General features: G+C 40.0%; 1 pseudogene; it reads right to left on the bottom strand.

Moving 5' to 3' along the window:
* Positions 1-15883: 15883 nt before the first annotated feature.
* On the bottom strand, positions 15884-20518 carry LOC130458457 (coiled-coil domain-containing protein 12-like; annotated as a pseudogene).
* Positions 20519-21967: the final 1449 nt, after the last annotated feature.

Genomic DNA, 21967 nt, shown 5'->3' with positions numbered 1-21967 from the left:
TCAGGCTTCAGGCAAGCTCCCTCTAAGGCCCTCTCCCTCTCTAGTCAGGAGAGTATCTCCACAAGAGTGACTCAAGTCCCAGGATCCTTGGCTTTTTATGGTGCTTTTTTGTCCCCGCCCCTCTTCACAGGGGCCAATCACAGTTTTCAAACTGTCTAGCCCTGCCCAGAGGGCAGTGCTTGTGGGAACCAGTTCTCCCCTTCTGGAGGGGTGGCTACTCATCAAGAAAGTTCACACCTTCCTGGCTGCCTGGGTTTCTGAAGGTGTGAACTCTGCTCAGAGGATTCACAAGTTTGGGACTGACTTAATAGGGTGCAGCTCTAAGTAAGTGACTTGGGATTTCTCTAATACCTTGCTAGCTTCTCACCCAGGATTAGGGAGGGTCTTCAATCTTTTGTTGATTCAATTCAAAAGTAGACAAAGGAAAGTTGATCCCTTCTTCACGATGTAAGCAGGGCTACTTTTGTTAGTATTAACTGAGAATAGACATAGGAAAGAAAGGATTCCCTTTCCCAAGTGTAAACTCAGAGAGACCAAAGTGTTCCCTTTAAAAGTGTCAAACAGGATGGCTCTGTTGGGCCAAGGTTTGCCATTGACCACCCCCCAGGAACTTGATTCAGCTAGAAGAGCACAGGAAGAACCTGGCCTCACTCTTCTGCCTCAGCCCAAGATGTCCAGGTTTTCTGAAAAAAAAAAAATTCAATATTTGGGGGTGACAGAATTTGGAGGACTGCATGGGCTTTGCTTTAGATGGAAAGAGTTGGTGTTTTTCAGCCTAAGGACTTGTGTGGTGCTGGGTAAAGCCCTTTCCTTCCACTCTTCTGGCCTTTGAGTCTTTTCTGACTATTTTCCTGGAGGAGAATTGTAGAGACCTCGTATGTCTCTAGTAGGCCTGGTGCTAGCACAGCAAGCATGCCAAGACAAACATTTAACATTTCAAGGTTGTCTCCTGAACAGCTGACTTGGTGAGTCTCTGTCAGGGTAAACTCCTATGGCTGCTTCCCCTGTTGGCCCCCTTGATCATTCTGGGATGACTGTAACAGAGTTCAGCTTAAAATCTAGTCCTCTCTCATGTATTGGAGGCTGATGAGAATCACTGCAAGCCTTCAAAAGTCAGTAGGTTTGGAAGGGGAAAGAATACTTTGTATGTTCAGAGGCAAATCAGAAGGAAGAGACCAGCTCTTCTCTTCCCCAATCCTACCAGTAAGCAAGAGACAATGATTCTCTGTAGTGCTGCTGAGTATTGAGGAAGACAGCCAGCAGTCCCCCCAAGAAAGGAAAGATAGGAGTTTATCGCTTGGGGGAAAGGATCTGAAGTTGGGAGGGATGGAAGAAAGAGTCAGACACTGAATCATAAGTGATAATTGAGCGGCACAGATAGCTCAGCCAGCCCCTCATGTCCCAAGGACAGGAGACCATGAGGTGACTATAAAACAACCCATGGGAATCAGAACTGTGTTCGGAGATCCCTAAAGAGGAAAGCCAGTCCCATAAAGCCTTGCTTTAAGTATGGACTGTTACAGCTCCTGTTTGGGGGTTAGAGCAGGAAAGGTGCCTTAGAGAGACAAAAGAAACTACCTAAGAAAAGCAGAGCCTGGCTGGAGGCTGAGCTCCAAGAGAGATAAGTGGAAGGAGTGAAAGGAAGGAAGGAAGAAAGGAAAGTGAGTGGGCTGGTCCTGTGTGGCTCATCTTTTATTAATATTCATATGCAAAAATACCTAATGCATATTAATTGGAGACATAGTGGATTGTCATTGGTACAGATGTAAATCCTGACAAGATCTGGGCAGAGTTTTCTCAGCCTGGTGAGAACAAAGAAACCTGGTTTCCCGCCTAAACCTCTGGAATGCTGAGATCAAAGGTCAATGCCTTTCTTGCAGGACTGAGTATGTTCTCTCCTAAGACAATCTTTACAGATCAGTTATTTCCCTAGTGCATTGTGGACTGCTACAAGTATTAATGGCCCAAGTTGGAAAAGGGATGCAGAGTAATCTCTTTAGCCCACTGCCCAATCCTCATGGGTAACTAAACTATCAACAACCATCTGAATCAGGAAACCTTTCCAATAATTATACATTTCATGACTTTTGTCCTTGGAGACAGACTAAATACCCCACGTTCACATGTTTAGTAAAGCCTCCTCAGCACTGAGTCTAACAGGAATAAATTCAAGGCTGGCTTTTCTTGCCCACAAGGGGCTAGAGAATCCCACAGATTAGCATAGAACCCTTTCCAGAAAAAGTTGTCACCTATGAGGCAATGAGGACAGCAAGTAGTTAACTGGGAATGGAGAGAACCACACTGATTATCTTGTGACTCAATTCTGGAGCTGGACTTTGTTGAGGTTCAAATGGGATGTCTAAAGGTGCGATGCAAACTTTAAAGCTGTATGGAAATGCTAGTTATTAGAATTTTCCCAAGTCCATATTAAAAAATAAAACCTTTACCTTCAGTCTTGGAATCAATCCTGGTGTTTGGTTCCAAGGCAGAAGAGTGGTAATGGCTAGCAATGGGGGTTAAGTGACTTGCCCAGAGTCACATAGCTAGGGAGTATCTGAGGACAGATTTGAACCCAGGACCTCCCATCTCTGGGTGTGGCTCTCAATCCACTGAGCAAGGCAGCTGCACCCTCCAAGTCCATGTCTAGACATAATTATTTTGGTTTTGGATTTACTCCTTCATTCTATTTTATCAGCATTTGTCTTTTCTTTAGTCCTCAATACTATTCAAAGCATCTTCAACAGCATATCTGATTTAGAGATGGTTTCTTAGTCTATGCAATCATTTAGTATAAGTAAAGCACTTTATTGCCTCTATCAGGAAAGAAAACACAATTATAAAAATTATTAAAAGTAGCACACAATTATATTTTAGACAAGTTAGATCACTTCTATATTCTGAATTTCACATGAAATTTCAGATTTTCTTTTAGAATGGTGAGAACAATTCTAGATAAAATTTTCCTTGATATCTTTGCTATAACATAGAAGAAATCATCCCTTTGAACTGAGATGTGTCCTGCTTTGTGGTCAGAGAGTAGGACATACAACTGGAAGACATGAATCTGAATCCCAAAGTGTTCCAAATAACATTAACTCCCTTTGACAGACCAGGAAAATGCTTAGGAGACTGGATTGGCTTTGTACTGTTTTTCCTCTCTAAGTTTGAGATAAGATTTTACCATAATATATTATGCTGCTTTAGTATCATTCCTGAACGTATTTATAATCAAGATTTTTTAGTGAAAATTGGCATCACAACCATTAATTTTGAGAAACCACACAAGCATGTGCCTAGTCTCTATCTTTTTATAGCAGGCTGGAATAACTCTCTCTTCCAGGAAGTATTCTTCTCATGGAGATAGGAAGCAAGAGAGGCTACTAAGTGACACAAATGGATTGACTGGTGGTCTTAGCCTTCTTATTGTTTCAAATCATCTATGATTTTATGTCTCATCGTTTATTGTTTGATATAAAAAACCCAAGCTATAGGGACACAGGATGGCCCATGCTGTGGGGGATTTTATTTAGGTATAGTATGAATGCTACATTTTATAACTCCAAGGAAGACTTCAATGTTCATTTATGTGGAGATCCAGGAGAAGAAGCCTCGGGCTGGTGCTCACTCTTTTGTTGCCCAGTCGCTGAGAGGAATACTGGATTCAGATTATTTTTTACACATGACATATTTTCAGACTTTTGAGATCCAATACCTTTTGAGAGAGTGGGGTTAGAAAAAAGCCACAATACCTGGTTGCTTCAGGCAGGAAGTAGTCCTGTCCCGGACTTGGAAAGGGCACAATTAGGTGACTCTGCCATCTTAGTTTCTTTGCCACTAAACAGAAAACTGGAGCATGGGCAAACATTTATCAAGCAAGTAGTACAACAGTAATTGGGGAAGCCATACAGATGAAATTAGATGCTAGAATACACACAACTTGGAGTTTTCTACTGGGGTTCACAATGAAATCTTAACCAAGGAGAATATCTTGACTCAATGTCTGCTCTTTGAAATTTCTGCCCAAAGGACTGGGAAGATCTCTTGTCACCACATAAGTCTTTTCACCAATTTCAAGTCTTACACATAAGCTATATATGAAGTCAAATGTGTATTTAAAGAAATGGTAGTTGGGGCATGAGGCTACATAGACCAACACTCAATCTTTAGATTTTTAAAGTCTCTCTTGAATTTTTTCTAGAACCAGTGTGATCTCCAGCTGTGGGAGGGATGCAGTGAAGGGCTAAAGCAGAGATGACTTGTCAGTGGGTTAGATGAAATACAGCCTAATGTTCTTGCACTGACTGGGGATGGACTGCTGTTTCTTGCTGATATCCTAACCCTATTCTTTCTGACGCCTGTAAATGACTTAAAGCATTCTATGCACAGCTCCTGATATAGAAAGTTACCATGAATTTGTCTTGGATCATATCAGGAACAGCAATCATCTTTAATGGTTTGGGGGACAACAGACATGGGTATAACTGTGGAGCTGCCTAGTGATAGTTAAGATATCTTTCATTGAAATTGCTGGTAGGAGGCTAGATTACTCAGTGGATAGAGCACTAGGTCTGCAGACAGTAGGTAATGGGTTCAAATCTGGCCTCAGATACTTCCTAGGTATATGACCCTGGGCATGATATTTTGACTTCAATTACCTGCCCTTTACTCTCTTCTGCCTTGGAATCAATCTATAATATCAATTCTAAAACAGAAGGTGTTTTCTTTTAATTCTTGATATCCTCTCGGTGGCTTCCCTAGTGTCCATGTTTCAATAAGACATTTTAATGTTATTTATGGAGGTCTAATAGACGACTGAAAGCCCAACATTCAAATGGTTCCCTTGGGTACACTATCTCCTAGATTTTACATGACACTGTGGATCTTCATAGTGTATACTAGAAATGCAAAATCGCATACTGTATCTTTTTTTCTTCCTGTTACATATTGTTGGCATTGTCCTGCATTTGCCTGGAGCAAGGGGGATACTGGGAACATAAGTTGTGGCCCCATGTGTACTCAATGAAATCATGCTACTGTATGTTAGCAATTAGATAACCTGGGGAACTAAGTGTGGAATAACTGGATGTCCCAGGAAAGATTTCCCCAAAGCTTCAGAAGGAATTAGGATGAGGCTAGATTTCAGACATAGTTGAATATCTGAACATCGTTTAGCTCCAATTTGTTGTCATTCTTATACAGAGCTAGAAAGGTTTGTTGTTTATGATCTTAGTAGAAAACATCTGGATAAAAGTCTAAAGCTGAACCATCACTATTTCATTTGTTTAATTTTTGTGTCAATTTTTTTTCTTACCTAAATTTTCCCAAGACTTCTTTTCTATTGAGAATTCTTTGAAGGCAACGGGTCCCTTAAACCACCCACAATATAATCAATACAAGGTACTTTGCTTTTCTCCTCTCCTCCCCAAGTAGGGTACTAACAATTTCACTCTGCCTCCCAAAGATCACTCTAAAGCTTTATGATAAGCAATTATAGAGTGTCATTCTAAAAGCCACAGGGAATAAGTGCCTAAGGAGTAAGTAGTGAAAGTATCATTCTTTGTAGAATACAAGCGAAGACTATTATGGTATCTTCTATGTTTTATTTCTTCATTCCCAGTTCTCACAATCTCAGTTTATCTGTGTGTGTGTATGTATGTATGTATATATATATATATATATATATATATGTATATATGTGTATATAATGAGACAATATCATCACTTTCCCAATACGTTAGACAATAGGCATATTTCTTTCTTTTAATATAATATAACACTAGATTTTCTATGAATTGATAAACAGAACATTGAGTTGGATATAGCCTAGTTTGTCTTAGCTTTAATTAATGGTGGGGATTACATTTCTCTTCGATTCTCAAGAAAATAAAAAAAAAACTAGGAATGCTTTTGATTTGTCAAATTTTTTCATTACTTTGGATGAAAAGAAAAATCAGGGGAGTGAGGAGGAAAAGGGGCAAGGTGAGCAACAGGTATTTTACATCTGGATAGGGAACAAATGTATTGTCTGATTACTACCTCCCCTAATTTACCCTTCCCTCATTTCTTATTACCCTCCCCTCCTATATCCCAATAGGTAAGAAACTTCTAGACCTAACTGAGTGTGGATGCTATTCCCTCTTTGAGCCAAATCCAAGGAGTGCAAGATTCAAGCATTGCCTACTATGAATTGATCTCATCTTCTCCTCTATTGTTTTAATTCTTATCTCCTCATGTGAGAATTTACTGGCTTCTAGCTCTCCTTTATCTCCCAGGGTATTCCTCTTGCCTACCCTTAGTTGACTTTTTTTCATGCATAAGATCTCATCTTATTCAATTCCATGGTTTCTGTCTTAAACACTCCTCTCCTAATAATGAAAGTTCTTCAGATAATTTTGATATGGAAGAGATAGCAACTTTCCAAATAATAATCAAAATATTTAGTCTTATTGAATCCTTTGAATTTTTCTGTTTATTTATACTTCAGTGGAAAACTTGATCATTAAATTTTCTGTTCAATTATAGTTTGTTTTTTTTAAAATCAGGAATGTTTTAAAATTTTCTATTTCATGAAATATCCATTCTTTCCCTTCAAGGATTTTGCTCAAAATCTCTGAATAAGTGATTATTTGTTGCAATCCTAAAATATTTGCCTTGCAGAATACTTTTCAAGTCCTCTAATCCTTTAATTTAGAAGGTACTAGGCCTTGAATGATTTTGAGTGGTTCCATGATATTTTAAATATTTCTTTTTGTGTGTGCCATCAGTATTTTTTTGCTGGTCTGAGAATTCTGGAATTTGGATACCATACTCCTGGGAGTTTTTATTTTGGAACTGCAAGATGGGAATGGTGGATCCTTTAAATTTCTCTCATTCAAGAATATTAGGACAGTTCTCCTTGAACATTTTTTATAATATGGTGTTCAGACACTTTTTTTTATCATGACTTTCAGTTTCTCCAAAAATTCTTAGATTGTCTCCTGGATCTATATTCCATATCAATTGTTTTTCCAGTGAGGAGTGAGTTTATTCTACTTTTTCATTTTATTTTCATTTTTTTTAATCTTATGGAGTCATTAGCTTCTAGTTGCCCAATTATAATTTTAAGGAATTATTTTTCTCATTGAGCTTTTGCACCTTTTCCATTTTCCCAATTTTAGCTTTTTTCAGTGATTTTTTGTATCTTTTACAAAGCTATTCTCTTTCATTTCTTTTCCTAATTTTTTCTTCTGGTTCTTACTTGTTTTTTAAAATATCTTTAAAGTGTTTTTAGAAGTTCTCTTTGGACCTGAAATTTTCATATTTTGAGACCTCACATGTTTCTATTTTGGCATTGTTGTACTCTTCTGAGTTTGTATTTTGATTGTCCCTTTCCCTAAAGACGCTTTCTAAAGAGGTTTGTTTTATTCCCCTCTATTTTTTCCTCATTTTTAGTATATTTCTTGATTTTGGCTTATACGTAAAAGTTCAGCTTAGTTTCTGGGGTAGAAGGGATAGTACTGTGTCATGCTTCTTTTACTTGGGGCTGCAATGTGTTTTGGCTGTGGTGACTTGACTGGCCTGCTGTGGGAAGGCCTGCAGCTGTTTAGCCCAGATGCTGCCTACTCTAGTTTGAGCTATAATTGCTGTCCCAAATCCCGACTTGCCCAAACACCTTCTGATCTGGATCACAATTCCCACCTACCTCAGTGTGACCTTCACTCTTGACCTTCTATGCTGTCTTGCATGGAAAAACTATTTCATCTCCTCCTTTTCTTGAGCTTGCTGCTCTATAATTCAAATTCCTAGCATTTTTTTTTAGTTGTTTGGAGATTACTTTTGGCACACTCTAAGTGTTATTTTTTCTTACTTCAATATCTTGGTTCCCAAAAGTGGAATTCCTCAAACACATAGAAGACAATGCTTGAGTCCTAGTAGTTACTGCAAAATCCTGATAGACTGCAGAGGTCATATCTCACTGCTAAATGAGGAGGCAATAATTGTCTTCCAAACTTTCCCCCAAATGGGTTCCTGAATTGAAAACTACACAAAAGTGGTTGGTCTCTTCCCTATGGGTATTAATGGATCTGTGTAAAGGTGACAGCCTGTGCATCATCACCATTCTTTGATTTAGGAGTAGGGCAGAGTTCAGAACCATATAGTTCTGTGAGATGTACCTTGATTAATTTTCATGTGATGCACTAGCATATCTTTTTATTTGTACCAGGACAAGACAAGAACAAATTAGAAATCAAAGTAGAGTATTTTAGATGTGTGGCAGATACAAACATTATATAGTACAATTATTTGAGACAATCCCAATTATCCACGGTATCTTCTTTCCTATCCCTTTTATGATGAAGATTGCTCTTCAATTCTCCAGTTGGTTGTCAATTTTGCATTTTGGAGATGCAAGTGATGGTTAAAAAATAACCTATGAGTGTCCCTCCAACAAAATACCTCCCCAAACTGATATTTCCTCATTGTCTATACTACTTTTGATCAGAATATAATTATCTTCCCTATCTCTTTTAATCAGATCTATTTTAACTTTGACATTGCGAGATATCATGATTGTGACTCCTGCTTTCTTTTTCTCAGTTGATGCCCAATAGATTTGGCTCCATCTGCTTACTTTTACCCTATCTGTATATCTCCCTCATGTGTGTTTCTTGTAGACAACATATGGTAGAATTTTAGTTTCTAATCCACTCTGGTATTTGCTTGTGTTATATGGGTGCATTCATTCCATTTACATTCAGAGTTATGATTACCAGCTCTGTATTTTAATAGGTGGACACCTGATAAAGATTGGAAAGTGAGGGAAAATGAATAGAGGAGAGAGAGATTGAGTGTGACAATGGAATAAACACTCAGAGACAAGGAGTGTAAAGGGTGAATATGTTGGTCGAGACTGAAAAAATATAAATATAAATGGTTGCCAAGGGAAATCCCAAATAATAAAATATCCAAGTCAGCTGCCAAATTTTTATGGTGATTTAATTACAACAGGAGGAAGAAAATATTAGAGGGAGAGAGAGAGGGAGAGAAGAAAAAGAGTTTAACTCGGAGCCACTCTGACTCAGGCTGAGCCAAAGTGGGCGTTAAGGCCTTGGAAAGTGAAGGCAAAGGAAGGGGTCAGTCCTTATCATTCACATGACTGGTCTGAAGGAAAGCTGTCTGTGGGGCTCCTCCAAGCTCAAGCTCTAGGATCAAACTGAACCCTAGCCCTCTCCACAGGAAGTCAGGAGAACTCCCGAGTCTGTTATCTACCTCACTTCCTGCGTCTCACATGTGCCAATGGTGGATCAAGCTTGACTTAGGACAACCCAGAGGTCTACATTTAGTAACATTTAGTAAATGTACTGAATGTAGGAGAGTCTTCAGACTACAATGAATGGGGAAAAATTAACTTGGATTTCTTTTCTTAAATACCCAAATCCAGATGAAATTTGTCAGTGACTATGATGTTGTTTGTGATGTGAGTAAAATAAAAGGTTGTAGTTGCAGGTAATTTTACCACCATTAGACTGCTGCTAATCATACAGTTTCAAGTATCATTGTACTTTAGTTCTGTGTGTAGAAAAATGGCCACTTTTTTTAAAATTTGGAAGACTACTTGCCCTGAGGCCAAACCCTCAGGAAAGGGGGTGGGCAATATGGAGTGTCTGTGATTGGACTGCCTTCTCTGAGCTTCTCCCCCAACTTCCTCTATGTTGCCTGTGTTCAAAACCCTGAGCCAGGCATAGCTGTGCAAGTAAGATACTCCCTCTAGACTAGCACTCTTGCTGGCCCAGGGATTCCAGTCAGTGCTGGAGGCTCAATACTGCAATTGGGGGAGGGGTCCTGGGACCTACCTTTTTCCTTTCCCTTAAACCTACTAGAATTCAGGTTCTAGAATTCAGGTTTTGGTGGGTCATACCTTTTAAGTTGGGTCCAGGAGGAGGGTTCCCTAGCTCTGGCCTATTGTTAGATTTGCTTTTCAGTCCCCTAGAAGCATTTATGTTTTAATCAGTGAGGAAGTATTTTCAGAGGTCTGAACTTTTGCTTCCTCTATGCTGACATCTGGACTCCACCTCCCAGCAAGGTTCTTTTCTTGATGTTCCTCACAGATTTATGATCTGGGAAGGCTAGCCTTGGTCAGCTGTAATGCTAAATAGCAATTGGTATTCCAACTTTCACTTGAGACCTTTCATTGAAGAACTAAACAGCACTTAAGAAATCCTTTTCCACTTTTAGAAATTGTGTAATTAGAAACTACTCCACAGGACTTCATTTCCCAGCATCCTACTTTCCTTCTCACATTAGGTGCTGATGTGGGAAGGATATAAGTTTTGTGTAGCTCCATCTCTCACTCTCTCTTCTTGTGAATGCATTTGGTGGAGGTGGTGTGAGGTGAACTGGCAGGAGAACTCTCACGTGGTCTTAATTTTTTTTTAATAATATTTTATTTGATCATTTCCAAATTTAGAGGGGGTTCACTTATCTACCCTCTTATTTTGATACTCTTTTAATGCTCCTAAACATTTAATGGAATTTTGCAAAAATAAGAGTGAAAATTAATCCCGTGTGACACATAAGCAGATATGTCTGGATTTTGCCAGGGGTTTTTTACCAAAGGAGCGTGGACAGATCCTGAGCCTCAGGTATGTATTCACTCTCCATTCATAGTGGCAAGTGGGGTGTGGCTGTGAAAAAGACCATCTAATCTTTCCAAATAGAGAACAGAATTTTGCTAGGTGATCCAGTTGCAACCATTTTTCTTATCTGGGTTGGGTTTTACAAGGCTTATTGGCCAGGACAAAGTGCTTCGTTTCCCCCATAGTCCTTGTTTTAGCTCGTTGCTTATATATATATATATATATATGGGATAAGTATATCTTTCTTACACACAAAAGAAATGCATTGACTAAAGCTGTTGACAGGGTAACTAAAATAAGCACAGCTATATTGATGCTCTCCCCAGAGGTCTATTCAAACACCAGCAGAACATAAAACAACTTATATTTGATCATATGATATTACCTCGGTTCTTCACTGTCCAAATAACTATCAAGTTTCTTTCAATAAAAGCAAGGGATCTGACCGATACATTTGATAGTCACTTTTTCCCCATGAACAATATCAGCTAGTACTCACATAATATTCTGGGGGTTGTAGAGGACTTTACAAATACTTTCCTTTCAATGTTGCCCAAGGAATTCTCTATTCACCATTTAGCCGCAACATAATTCAGGATTTCTGCACATCTTATACTCCTCAAGCTGTCTCCAGTTTGGAATCCATCTCTTAAGATACTTATTCTAAAATCTTATTGAAAGGAAACTGTAGGAGTGAAATCTTTTTAAATACCCAGCAAAAGGAAGTTTACTTAGCCATAATGAAAGATTCTTCTGTAATATAGCATTATCTAAAGGTCTTCTGTATGCCATGAGTGCTGTTGAGAATAGGGTTGGATACCATCTCTCCCAGGCCAAGTAATTCTTTTTTAACAATTCAATTTTTCTTAATTTGCAGCTCTGAATACTATGCATTCCATTTTCCTCTCCCTTCCACATTGAGAAAGCAAGGGAAACCAAACTATTAAGGTATGAATATTTAAAACAAATTTCTACATTAGTCTCCAAGTCTGTTTACCCCTTGGATCCCTCACCACTATCTAGAGCTTTGTGGAAACAGTTGGTGTAAGTGGTTCCATTTTGTTAAGAGTTAGTCTTTCAAAGTTGTTTCCCTTTAAAATATTCTACAACTTGCTCCCTGCTTTCTCCCTTTGCTTTCATCAGTCCATACAAGCCTTTATATTTTTTTCTGAAGTCTTTTAGGTGGGGGTAGGGGAATCTTTTATATGATTTGTTGACTCTTACTTGGTATTCAGGCATCCTTGCATTCCAATATAGATCCTAATTGGTTATAATGGCTTGTTTGCTAAATGCATTGGACAATCTATCTTCTACCAGTCATGCTTTTTAAATTTTTTGTTCTCTGCTATTCCTGTCATTTGAAAAAGAAAACCTTCATTAAAAATGTCAAGTGCAGAAAAACAAATCGACAGTGGCTATGCCCCCAAAATGTAAGTCTCATTCTTAATTTGAAGTACATCACTTCTTTGGCAGGAGGCAGGTGGCATGCTTGAGTCCTCTGGAATTATGGTCTATCCTATTGATCAGTCTTCTAAATTTTCGGTGTTGCTGTATATATTTCTGGTTGTACTCAATTCAGTGCCTACCATTTCATAGAGATCTGTCCAATTTCTTCTGAAACTGGCCATTTTTTCATTTTCACAATAGCTAGTAAATTTTTTTTTTTGCATTTTTACAGCATGGGGTTTAAACTATTCCCCACTAGGAGGACAGCCTCTTGGTTTCTAGTCTGGGACTACAGGCCTCCTTTCCAGATTGCTGGAGTGTCATCCCCTTGCAACCTGGAAAATCATGTAAAGGTTTTGGTGTTCTCCTGGTACCAGAGAAGTACAAAATGTTTATAGTAAAAGATTTTATTATATTAAAAGAGAAAATATGGATGTGTTATACATATATTTCATGCATTTGAGTTTATAAGCTTTTTCTGTTATTTGCTTGCCTTTTGAAATCTGTAGCTTGTGCAAAACTCCAAAAAATCCCATTTAATTTCTTGTGCTGACTTACAATATTGTAATATGAAAGGAGTTGCTATAAATACTCTGAATATATACATCATTCTCTTTTCTTTTATTCTCTCAGGAAGAAGGTAGAGAGGCCTTTCTTTTTAACTACAGAACAAGAAATGGTCTTCATCTTGGGGGTGTCAGAATGTCTCTAAAGAGTTCTTGGACCTGAGTATGCTAACCAACCAAGTCATCCCATGAGCTAGTAGTGTGGTCTTTGAATACTTGATTGCTGGCCTCTCTATGGGAATGTACCCAGTGCAGCAGCTGATACTTTCCTGCCTCTTTTTAGGATCCCCCATTTCTCCCTCATCCCTACTTTTCAGCTTATGTGTTCTTTTCCCTCATTAGATCAGGAGCTCCTGGAGGGCAGGGACTATTTTTTGCTTTTCTTTTTACCTGAGTGCTTATGTCAGAGCTTGACACAAGGTAGGTTCCTAATAAGTGTTTGCTATTAAATGGCCACCTTTCTGGCAGTCCTTTTTAGGGGTGTAATGAGGCCATGCCCACAGAAGTAATGGAGATCAATTGTCTAGATGTGTTGGCATGTCTTTAGATTGCATATTCTGAATATCTCAGATCAGATTGTCAGAAGGTCCTCATGGAAAGGTCTTCTGTCAATGCCAGAGTGCTGTTCAGATAAGACAACTTAAATGTTTACACATTGGCACTCCCTGTTTCTTCCCTTAATCCTTTTAGAAGAGGGTGTGATCATAGTGGAAAAGGTTAGTTTTCTGAATTCTGTCACAGTCTTAGTATTGGAAAGGACTTTTCTAGTCCGGGTCTCTTCATGAAAGCACTCTCCATCCTAATTTACCCGAGTGTCCATTCATTTGTTAAGACTGGATGACGGGACACAATCTCTGGGGACCACAAGGCTAAAATGCCACCTGACCCAACAGCTTGAGGAAGGCTTTTAGAAAGATACCTGGAGGTCAGTATGGTTTTCTCTTCCATACAAAATCCTTTCTTCACCTCCAAGGAATGCAGTTCTCCCTTGATTTCCCTGGACTATGATGCCTGTCTTCATGTTTCATCCAACAGCCCATATAATCAGAAGGGACTGGAACCAATGAAGAGGCCTGACCAACTAAGGCATAGCTCAGCTGTAGGATCATATGACAAAGGATCCATACAACCCCATCACCTTAGCCTCTTAACGTCCTTCTTTGACAAACCTCTTCTGATTCTTCCTGATGTTTAGTACTCTTTCTCTCCTCAAAATGGCTTGGATTCACTATTCTCTTCATAGACTCTATACTTCCAAGAGAATGGAGGCTCCATGAGGGCAGGAACCTCTTTTTTTTTTATTTTGTCATATCCCCAATGCCTAGCACAGTTTGTTCTACCTAGGAAATTCCTAATAAATATTTTTGATGAATCTGGGAAAAAATTCAATGATGCAATAAAAAATAGATTAATATTAATTATAATTAGTATAAATATTGGATGCTAGTGAATGATGAGATATGCAAAAGATTAACAGAAGTGAGAAATGAGATTATATTTCACATAGAGAAGTAGGCCAGCATAAATTTCTTGTTGGAATAGAAGAAATGGTTTGGCTGGTGATCATATTGTTACCTATCTAAACTCTCAACTGTAAAAATGGGGTGATATATGCACTACTCATATGAAATCCTGTGAGGATAACATACGCAAATTAATAAAAATGATAAAGCTGGAGTTTCCCAAGTAAAATGAAACAGCATAGAAGCCCTATATCATAGGTTTGTGTCGGGTAGAAAGAAGACTGATAAAGAGGGCTTGAAAGATAATGAGAGAGTTTAGGCACCTGGCTTATGTGATAAGACTGGGTGGCAGATTGCAGAACTGATATGAAATGGGGTAGCAGCATATTCATAGTATAGAGCTAGATATCTGCCAGTTCTTATTGGTTTTGTTAAAATGAAGTATTTTCTTCAGAGTAACAATTGAGCAAGAATCTATCACTTTTTCTCTCACAATGCAGTTATTTATTGAGAGAGAGAAACCTGGAGAAAAGTCCCTCCCATTTTTGTCCTGCTACATTCTTGATCAGAACCTCCTCTCCAACTCCCCAGATTCAAGTAGAGGTTCTAATTTAAGCACACAGAATCAGTTGGAACACTCTGGTCAGGGTTAGGTTACAGGTTCCAGTCTGCACATTCACTCAGGAGGCAGGTAGAGAGATGGTCTATGGGGTGAGGTTTACAGAAACTGGGAGAAAGCACAAACTTAACATTTTAAAATATAAACTTAAAGGATTCATCCTAAAACACTTTGTATAGTCAAGATATCGCTTGCTTCTGATGATAGACATAAGTTGTTTATCTCACTGAGGCCAAAGGTATTTAAGAGGCCTTTGTGTTGTGAAGGGGTTGAGGCAATCCTAGGAGAGACTCATTTTACTGGGCTCCTTGACATACTCATTTTGGATATATTAATTACTGTCACCTTGAAAATAACACACTAATTTCCCACTTCACACAGGATGAGGACAAAGTTGATGCAAGGGACCTCAGCTAAATGTTAGTTATGATTATTATTGAAGACAAACACCTGAAGAATTTTATTAACTAATCACATCAAAGTAGAGGATTTCTATTTCTCAAGTTACTCAGGAATTCATTTTTTACCCTCTCTCAAAAGATGATCCAGATGTCCCATGGAAGCAACTAGATATCCCAGGAAGGCAGTCAGATATTGGGGAATGGGGGAATGTTGAAGGGGAACAGCAAGATGTCCCTGGGTGGCAGCCAGGCATTCATGGGAGAAAGTCAGATTTTCCTGGGGAAAAAGCTAGAGGTTCTAATGGGGGAGGCAGGTCTTCTGCATCAGAGAAAAATAGTGACAATTTAACCATAGCAGTCATCTGGGATAGACTGAGGGATTGTAATTGAATTATTCCCTTTTAACCAGGAAAAACATGTTCTTCCTCCATGAATGGAGAGGGTTGAATCTAGCCCTGTGGCTTTGGTAGAGGCAGACATAATGGGCCACCTGCTATATCTGGGAAGTGGGGGACTGGGACACTGAGGGCAGCAGAGCTAGTGATTGCTGGGGTTGTGACTGCTGTGATTGGCCTGGAGGATCTGGTCCAAACTGGAAAGGCAGTGAGTGATGGTTTGAGTACAGCTGACTCAATGTCTATTCTTGCTCTTGGCCAAGAAGTGGTGTGCTTGCTCCTCCAAGAAAGGAGGTGTGTGTTGTAAGGGTTAAAACTTAAAGGTTGGACTAAATGTATGAGAAATGTGGTTGCTAAATTAATTACTCAAGTAAGAATGACATTTATAGTAGTTTATTTACAAAAGGAGAGACAGTAAAAGTAAAGAGAACATGAAAGAGGATAGAGTAAGATATCAAACCAAACCCACTAAACATTTTTGTTCTGCCCCAGGCTCAACCAGGGCATGACATCATGGAAGTCTGAGTACAAATGAAAGTGTAATTTTCTCACTTTATTTTTCTTTTTAGAAAACATATCGCTAATATCGAAATGTTTGGTAGGATTTCACAGGAATAACACATTGCTTGCCTCCTCAGTGGATACGAAGGGAGTGGGAAGAAGAGAATGTGGAACTCAAATGTTTTGAAGAATGTTAAAAATAAAAAATGAACTGAAATGTTAAAAAAAAGTACAATAATTAGAATATGCCATCAAATGAGTTTGTAGAAAATGTAAATACACCGATGACATCAGAGAAGCTTACAGTGCTGTCTCATGGTATGGTTCATTTTAAAGATTAAATGGCAGTAACCAAAGAAGATGTACTCTTAAGCCACAACTCTAAAATGTATTATTCTAAAATGTACTCAGATGGGCATTAAAAGAAGTACCACAGCAGAGGTCACTCTGGAGGTCAAGATAGTGGATGGGGTCTTTGTGCCCTGCCTAGAAATATCAGTTCACACTGCTGTCTGGTGTGGCCAAAGTTTGAGGAGAAGCTGCTTTAATCTGAGTCACTCTTTCTGCTTTGCAGGTTCCAGGTCCTCTTCTTGGCTCTGCAGTGGTTCTCTGTGTCCTCTTCTCTAGTTTTTCCAGCTTCTTTGCCGAGTCACTTTTTAAGTCCCAGTCTGGCTTTCTGGGGACAAGATTGGCCAAATCCACTTCCACAATGATGGCTGGGGCTTTGGTGCTCCCAGCTGGTCTTTCCCTTTCTCATTCACTAAGCTGGTTTAGCCTGAGGCACCTTCCACTCCTTGAGCTCTTCATCTTCAGGGACATAGTTCTGAAATTTGAGTTCTAGATGCCTCTCACCTCCTCCTCTTTTGTCTTCTTTGAAGTGTTTCTTTTTTGGTTCCTCATCTTCCTTATTCTTGTGCCTGCTCTTTTCTCTAAGCACCTTGAGCTTCTCCTTCCTCCTTACAGCATCCTGCTCCAGAAATCCCACAATAGGGATTGGTGTGGCCATCTTGTTTCTCTATTCTTTAGCAATATATTCTTTTTTTTTCATTTTTTAAAAAAGTCTTTAATGCATCCTTTTTACAACTCAGAAGTCACTCCCTACTTTGCCATATCGATCAGACTTTGGAGGGATGTTGGCACCCAAGTCTTTGCCCCTTGCACAAACAGAACACCCTGGTCAATGTAGACTACAATCCACCCAAAAGTGTAGAGTTGTTTCCCTTCATGCCTTTTCCCAACAACAGGCAGGAAAACAATGTTATGTTCTTCAGCCTGTTTGAATGAGGTCTTTGAAGTTCATAGGCACAGAGCTGGCCGCCATGCCTATGCCCCTCTGGGCCATGTTCTCTGCTTCTCGGCAGTGCTGCATGGCCTCATACTGGAAGCCTTTCCTCCTCTCTGTGTGAGTAAGATAGGCAATGTTCTCCCGAGCTCCTGGCTGCATATATGCCCCGACATTGGAAGAAACAGCCCTGTTCATGATATCAAGTGCTTCATTAAATTTGTCCTTGATAGATGGATGTGCCAAAACCTGGTCTGTAAACATGGACTTCCAGCCCAAATACCATTTGGTGATCTCTTCATAATTTGGACTATTACTGAGCCAGGAGCAGAGAACGTGAAGCCACTGAGGAAAGAAATGCTTCTTGAGGAGTCCTACTAGGCTGGAAACTGAGATCATTCCTTCCCAGTCAATCACCCAATAGAAAGCATCCATGTGCTGCTGGTGAGGGTCAATGATTAATTCATTAAGACACATTCCTAATTTGGGCACAATATTTTTGACCATGAAGGCCTCCCAGGAGCCAGGGGTAAACACATCCTTCCAGGGCTGCAGGATAAGCTTGGCTGAGGAATCCCTGGGATGCCATTTCTGCAGAGCCCTGGATAACTTGTTCCGGATCAGAGAGTACAAAGGCTCTAAGCGTGACTGCATAAGGGGAAGCCAGGGATGTATCCATGAGTGGATGGGAACCATGTCCGTCAGAGGGTTCCAGCTTTCAACCTCCTTTTGCAGTTTGGGGAAGTTGAGCTGGTCCAGTATGTGATCCAGGATCCACACAGGAATAACATGGACCCAGCTATCCAAAAAGTCCACCATTGGGTCACAGTTCCTCGGCTGCCACTGAGGTACAGTATTTCGAACAAAAGGCATCCACATTTCCCAGATCATCCTGTGGAAAGCATCTGCTGCAAGGTCTTGGCCCCCATGAGACAGGATCTGATCATTGTCCAAAAGGCTTTTCCACTTGGCAATGATGCCAGTGCCATAAGTGCAGTCCTTGAGGGGATCCCAGGCCTTGAAGTAATCTTTCACGAGTGGGTAGACAACACAGCTCAGCTGTGATAACACCAGGGTTCACTCAACCTGAACCTCTGGGAGGCTGGGGGGGGGGAAGGGAAAGGAAACTTAGTTAGGCAGGGACCTCCTTTCACCTCTTTCCTCTACACCCTGAAACCCTCTAGCCATTTCCCCTGTTTAACCTTGACCCACTTAATTATTAGAATAAAGACTGTTATCTACCATCCAAACTCCAGTGTGAGTGAAGAACACTAGCTCAGCTGAGGGGAGAGAAACTGATTTCTCTCTCTTCTAGGGAAGAAGAATATTTCAAATCACAGTTATGAGAAGAAAGGGAACGGACAGGTTTAGTGAGGAGACAGATCTGAAGAGGACTGAAGGAGGGAACAAACCCATCCTCCTCCCTTCCCCTTCTACCTCCTGGGGCAAAATAACATCTACTTCTCACATCCCTTGTCCTTACCTGGAGGGGTTCCATTCTCTCTCTCAATACCATCCAGTAGTTGCTACTGGCTCTCTTATATTGAGTGATTTAGAACTCAGAGATAGGGGAAAGCCTGAATGCACCAAAAGAAGGAAGAACGGAGATTCTAAGGCAAAGAGACCAGCTGACACTGGATTGAGAGGACCCCACTCATCAGTTGGTGCTGTTAGTTTTGTGGCTAAAATCTCTTCTTGGAATGTATTTTAATTTTAAATCAACATTCTACATTTTGGATGGATTCTTATAGGGGAATTAAGATGACAAATGGCCAAAGTAGTCAGTCAGATATTGACAAAGGTACTAGGTAGGGAGCAAAATAAGCCAGACAGTCATTAAGAAATTGTTTAAGGCTAGAACTGGTCTGCTTGATTGAAGAACTTTGGTTCAGAGTTCACAAGTTACGTAAGCTCTTCATTTTCCAGGATGGTATAAACTAAAGTCAAACCCAATGCAGATAACTGAGTCTATGTAAGGATTCTCACTAGTAGAATTCCTACATCTGGATGATAGGCATAAAATTGTTTCCTACCCACTGGATTTATAAATCCTTGCTAAGATTAAATGTCCACTGGGCTCAATGGAGGGGTGGTTGTAATATTTATTTTGAAAGGAAATAGGATTGGGAAAAATGGGAAAAATGGGGAATAATGGGAGGTTTGTATAGGGGTAAGGAAGAGTTAAAGGGAGAGAGGGAATATTGCTTGGTGAGGCAAGGGAGGGAGATGCCCCCTGCTGAGAGGAAACAGCAGGGGTCCAATAAGGATGGTTTGTCTTTGAATGACTGAAACTGAAGTTCAGCTCCCTCTATGACCAGAAAAGATAGTCCACTTATCTGACTGTGAATTCAAATAACATAAAGTTTAATAACTAGTTGGGATTGGAGTTTTTCTCAGCTTCAGACCTGAGGCCAGGCCCCAGAGGCTGGCGGAGAATTTGTCCCACTCCCATCTACTCTCGTTGTTCTAATTCAGAATCCTAGCAGTACACAGAAAGCAAACAAGAACAAATCTGACCTTCAGAGGCCCCCAAACTGCCAGTCTTGTTTCCTTTCCACATGATGGAGCTACATAACCACTGGTATAAATGCTACACATGTTTTGTGGTTGAGCTTCCTAGAACTCTTATCTCACCATAGTCAGAAAATAGTCTGTATGTGTCACCTAATGGTGTGAACCAATGCCTCTTTTTATATACTCATGTTTTTTCATTCTTTCTTCTCCGTAGCTGAACTGCAACCAGAAAATTATTAAAAGGCCAGTATAATTAGCCCAACCTTGTGATCTTCAAGGAGGAAATGGTCCCATCCCCAAAGCAAACTGAACTCTCCCTTTGTGAAGCAGTGGAAGGTGCACTAGATTACACAGCTAGATTACATGGATTCAAATTCTACCACTACTCCTTATAGTAATCACCTCCTCCATAAGGTGAGTCACTCAAATCTTTGAAAGCCTTCGTTTTCTCATCTATTAGTAAATGAAAGAATTAGGCTGGAAAAATGTCTAAACTCATGATCCCCAGTACCTGCATGCTTCCTGAACTGCTTGGCTGTGGTTGCCTCCAAATAAAAGACTTCCTGGACATTCCATTTGTCATGTAAATATAAACCTGAGCCCTTACCTGTGAAGTTTCCCTTCTGTCCTTTTAGTTTTACTGAGAAACCCTTTCTCTGAGGTAAAGGGGAAGAGTTGCTGTTAAATAGTCAAGTGTAGGTTTGGCAGGTGAAGGGTATCATTGGAATTAGAGGTCCTCAAGCTCTCCTCATTGTTTGCAGCTGATTAAGACTTCCTCATCCTTTCTTTTTTTTTTCCTGTGTGGAGTTCTTGTTAACTCCTTTTAATCATTTGTGATTCTCATGGCAGCTCTGTATGGTTCTGTGGTTTGATGCTGTCACTTAGGAAAACACCTATAAATATGGAGAAGTTCTGGTTGAGTTAGAAGAAATATTTATTAAATGGTAAAATAGTTATAGATATAATTATATAATTGTATATACATACACACACATACACCAGGAATATCCTCAGTCCCAGAATCAAAATGGAACCCTCAGGGCAAGATGGGTAGGGATAATTCATATTTGCAAAAGGAAATGTTGCCATGTGGAAAATGGGCAGCCTTTTCCAGGGACAGATAGAACACAGAAGCAGATGTTTCAGAATGTTTGGCAGCAAAGACTGACCACAAGGCTGGTTTAAGCCAGCTTCGGCTGCTTCCAGCAGAGTTTGTGATCAGCAAGATCATCTGGTAGTGAGCAAGATTTCTGACTCATTCTGGGCTCCTAAATAACTCTTTACTGCAAACAGGCTTACTGTAGCTCATGAAAAACAGAATACTTGTTTCAAGAGTCTTTCCACAATGCAAGGAGCACAATGGCATCTACAAACGGGATATTTGGAGGATTTGGGAGGATGTAGAGTCCTTAACTATTGCTTGGACTCTGAAGTTCACACCCTTCTTGATAATGGTAAATATTTTTGATGACCTTATGTATCACTGTTGTAGGCCAAACAGAGTACAATCCTCTCAAGAGGGCTCAGACCAGACTAAATGTAATTGGGAAATATTTAACAAACAACAAATATATCAAAATATAGCTAATGGTAATAATATATGGTTTTATAGGTCAATATATGGCGACAGGGATGTTTATTTGTCTAGAGGTGGAAGACCAATGGAAGACAACATTGACACCACTGCTATAAAGAGTATGAGAATTCAAGTGAATCCCCCGTGGTTTTTCTCTCTTGCTCTCTCCAACCCCACACACTCTTCCCTCTCTTTGCCTTACCTCCAGGCTGCCATTTTCTATCTCTGACATTAGTGTTTTTTTTACATTTTGTATAGAACCAAATGCATTTAAACAAACTTATTATTATATCTATATTTTTATACAAAATATATATATATGGAGAAGGTCCCTACCTTTCCTTTTCCCACCCCTAACCCCAGCTGCACTTCCCCAGTAGGGGGCCAGCCTAAGCCCCCCACGCCCTGCCCTCCCATCAGTGCCCCCGTGGGGCAGACCCTGTTGGCCTATAGGTCTCTCCAGATCTCGTGTACTCAGTACACAGCTGTGACCCTGTCTCTCCTGGTGGTGCCTGTGGCCCCGTTGGTGAGCCCTGGATTGGGGGAGAGGGAGGAGACTTGTGGCACCTGAGGTGGGAATCTTCCCTA

The sequence above is a fragment of the Monodelphis domestica genome, chromosome 3, assembly GCF_027887165.1.
Source record: "Monodelphis domestica isolate mMonDom1 chromosome 3, mMonDom1.pri, whole genome shotgun sequence".
Taxonomy (NCBI): Eukaryota; Metazoa; Chordata; class Mammalia; order Didelphimorphia; family Didelphidae; genus Monodelphis; species Monodelphis domestica.
Note: the sequence above shows the minus strand (reverse complement) of the source record. Positions and strands in the feature narration are given on the sequence as shown.